Below are 4,278 nucleotides of genomic sequence, written 5' to 3'. Positions count from 1 at the left end.
CACGTGCGCTCGGGACGCCGGTCTGTTTATCAGACTCAAACGCCGCCTGAGGACCACCGGCGCCGGTCACGTGCACACAAGGAGTAACCTGATTGGAGTGAGGATAACGAGGGCAGGGTCGCTATTGGTTGCTCCTCCCTTCAGATCACTTTTTTTATTTTTTATTTTACCCCAGGCTACATTTACGTTTAGGTTTTAAACGCTTTTATTCAAAGCGAACGAACTATAAACCTTCAGGGTTAAAAGTCAACCCGCTCTCCTGCGATAAGCCGACCAATATTAACGTTTAAATAAACATGTACATTTTTGGAAATAAACGTTTAGATTACCAAATCAGTTAAATTAAATGAAGGAAAACTAAATAGAAAAATCTTATCTTATAAAATACTCTGACAGGGTTAAAAATCGAATATACAGATCAAGTTGTTATGTAAGTGAACAAAGCCTAAATATGAACAATTTAGGCTACAGTATTAAGTTAGTATTACAACAACGTTACAGAATATACAGTGAACAGGTACAGTAAAAAATATATTTGAGCCATAAAGCAACGAGTGCTTTATGGTTTGGAGTAAAGGCCGGCTAAATCATTTACCTTTAAATGAGTAAATGATTGAAGTGATTTAGACAAAAATGTAGCTCATTGCTCCACTTGTTTGAAATATGTGTTGTGTAATACAATATATCATTTTAGTTATTCCTTGAACAGAATATATCCTACCCCAATTATAATCCCTCAAAAGCGCAAGTGAGCATGAAAAATGCCCAAGCTGTTTGAGTAACTAACTAATCATCCTAAACAATCACTGAACCTAGATGTGTGTGTACAACAAATCACACCTCGAGCTGTCACGCTGCATTTCCCTGTTCACTTTGTGTTTATGTTAATGTGAATGTCGTAACATAAGATAACAATAAGGCTATAAGTAATTATGTCCATAGAATAATGTGAAATAGTAAGCATAAAGTTGCATACTGCCTATTAATACATTTACAGTATGTATGCCTTCATATTTTTCCTAACTTTTCACGTTATGGGAATAGTCACCTTTAAATTCATCCTTCATAAGAAAATGGGACTGCATCTCACTGTGTTGTAGAATGATAATAAATGAGCCTCTTACCTTGTAACCTTACCTTTACCTTAGTCCTTAAGGTGGACTTCGGAGTTAGATTTATGCTGTAATTAGTGTCTTCATGATACTAAAGGAACCCTGACAAAGCACGCAGACATTGGTACTATAACATGTTCTTTATGATAGAAGAATATGATTTACTATGAAATAAAATGAGATAGGATTGGGCTTTATTAATCCCGAGGGAAATTTGTGAGAGAGCAGCTGTTGAGGCTGCTAGATGAAAAGAATCACGTATTCTTTATAATAGATGTAGAATATGATATAAGAGATATAATACACTATATAAGAGACGTAAACACTGTAAACAGGGTGTATTATACTACTGTATATCGTGTTAGACAGATAGTATGCATACATATTGTCAATAAATACATTGACAGTATTTATGCATTCATATTTCTGAATGCAAATTATGTGTGACATGATGTGTATGAAACGTATAAGCCAGAGTTGCATTTAAGAGGAAGCAAATTTAAACTTTCAGCGGGGGACGGTGATGTTCAAAGAAACTTGCTGAGTCACTGCAGAACTTTGTCTTATGAAACCCCACATTTACGAGTGGACACGCCCACTTGTGATGTCAGAAGAGGCAGATTTTCAAAACAGCTTGTAATGGCTAATCACGCTCACACTCACACGACCTGGTGGTATAATATTTCACCTTTTTGCAGTAGCAAAGCGTGACTCTCGAACCTTGGCCCTCTGACCCCCCCTTCCCCGTCAAGAAAAAATACAAACCAACAGCTTGGCTTATTGACATCCTCCTGACGAAAAAATCGTGTTGTCACACTGTGTTTGCACTAGAGCAGAATATGACGGCCTGGGGTGCAAAATCGACAGCAGACAAATCAAACAAAGACAATTCCCAACTGTAAAGCCTTTGTTCCTTGATTGGTCATGTCCTCCAGCAGCATGTGTACTGACCAACCAGAAGGAGAGAACACATCTCACCTGTCCTATAGTAACCCTTCATTGGTTGCCCGTCAGTTCTAGATTGATTTTAAAATCCTCTTTTTGGGGTTCGAAACACTCAATAGATTAACGACTGAATACTTGTCAGGCATGCTTCTGTTGTATGCTCCATCTAGATCACTCAGGTCCCCTGGCACTGACCTTTTTTAGTCTGTGGTCCTCGCCTCTGGAACAGTGTGCTGGAGGAGCTGAGGTTATCACAATCTGTGAACACCTTTTAAAGACACCTTAAAACATACCTGAATTCTCTTAATCAGTTTTATTTCTTTCTTTATTTTTCATATTTTTTTTCGTTTTTGTATTGTTAAGCACCTTGTATTGCAACTTTTGCATGAAAGGCGCTATATAAATAAAGTTTGATTTGATTTGATCTACAGGTATTCTGTGTATCGGTGGAGTTGAAATGCCTCTCAAAAATTATTTTTTGAGAGGGTCTTCCTATTATTAACTCTATATCTTTATCAAAAGTTAACCTAGAAAACAGCGTAGATAATAAATCTGAATAAGGATATGAATTAAGATACCACACGTTTAATTTAAGACAAATAAAAGTGAATCATTTAATGTAGGCCTATTGCAGTGTAGGTTTAATGCTTATTATTATACGTTCCAATTCTCATTTCACAATATCTAACAGTAGAGCCAATGTTATTTATACAGAAAATTTTGTATGAAGATGCAGAGTAGTCCAAGTAGGTATATTGTGCTTGACAGAGATACAGAATTTAAACAAAGAATACAATTTAAATAAAGGTTAAACAAGTTTACTGACACAGTGTTAAAACTTGAATAGAATGAAACCGATCCGAATAAAGCCAGACAATGACACATGAAAGGTCGGTTGTTCATGTATTAGAATTAGCCAGCGACTACAACACATTGACATGGCAAACGTAAAGCCTACTGTCTGGCAAAGACTGAGCCAGTTGTTTTGAGTGCATCGTTTTCCCATGGGATGCACTTGCTGTTGTCAAGGTCTCGGTCTATAGAGAACTAGCGTTGGCTCCTGGGTACCAAGTCAGCAGAGATGGTGGCTTTACTACCTGCCGTGTGAAGGTTCCATGCCACGGATCCTCTTTTCCCCTTCTTTTAGTTTTTTGTGACACACATCCCACAACCAAACAGTGATTTATATTCCCAGTGTATTTAACCACAAAATGTCCTCTTTCTTTGCGTCTTTTGACTTTCATTCGTTCTTTCTTTCCCTATTTCTCTCCTTATTCTTTCTTACTTTTATTTTTTCTTTCGTTCTTCGTTGCTTTCTCTCCCTTTTTCAGACTCTCTTTCGTTATTTCTTTCTTTCGATCTTTCTTTCCCTCTTTCCTTTTTTATTTATCATTTATTCTTTCTTTCTTTCTTTCTTTCTTTCTTTTTTCTTTCTTTCCTGTGGTGTCAATTTGGACAGGTCTATCGGGGGCCACCTGTGCTGTGATTGGGCGGACTGGTCCTGACCCAGGTTGAAACGGTCTAGAGCCACCGCTGCTAATAGAACTCTTAGCAGACGCAAACATTGTCACATATTTGGACAGTTTGGTCTTTGTTTGGCTGTGTGAGAGAGAGAGCGCGATAAGAAGGGTTGCATGTCTGACAGCTTTGTCTTAACATTAAGTTATCAACTGTATGGTTACCAACAGATCAATTCTCTAATGTCCCACGATTTGTTTTCATTCGAGCGTCAAGACATTCCGCCACTTGGGGGCAGTGTTGCTTTATCGTCTGTTTATTTATTGTCTGTTTAACACATTTTTCTATTGCAGATGAATTTCTTAGAATTAGGAGTATGAGGATTTCGGTGACTGCACCATCCCACAATATTATCATTATAGAAAGAAAAACGTTATTACTAATTATAATAATGAATGAGTAGAATACACATGAATATATTAATAATAATAATTTTAATAATCATTTCAATAATTATTGGGGTGTTTTGTGTCCATGTCAACTATATTCTTGGTGACTTATCAGGAAATTTGACAAGATGGCTACTATATGGATCGCATTGTCTACTACTAATATTAATAATAATATAATTATTATTATGATAGATAATACACTAAAAACATCAAATACACTCGACAGTAAAACATGAAACAAAGAAACAAACAAGGAAATCAATTTGAAATAGAAACAAGGAGAAGGGTAGAAAGGAGTTAACCTTGACAAC

This window comes from Micromesistius poutassou (assembly GCF_964030765.1).
Source record: "Micromesistius poutassou genome assembly, chromosome: 24".
Classification (NCBI taxonomy): Eukaryota; Metazoa; Chordata; class Actinopteri; order Gadiformes; family Gadidae; genus Micromesistius; species Micromesistius poutassou.
This window is presented reverse-complemented; position numbering follows the sequence as displayed.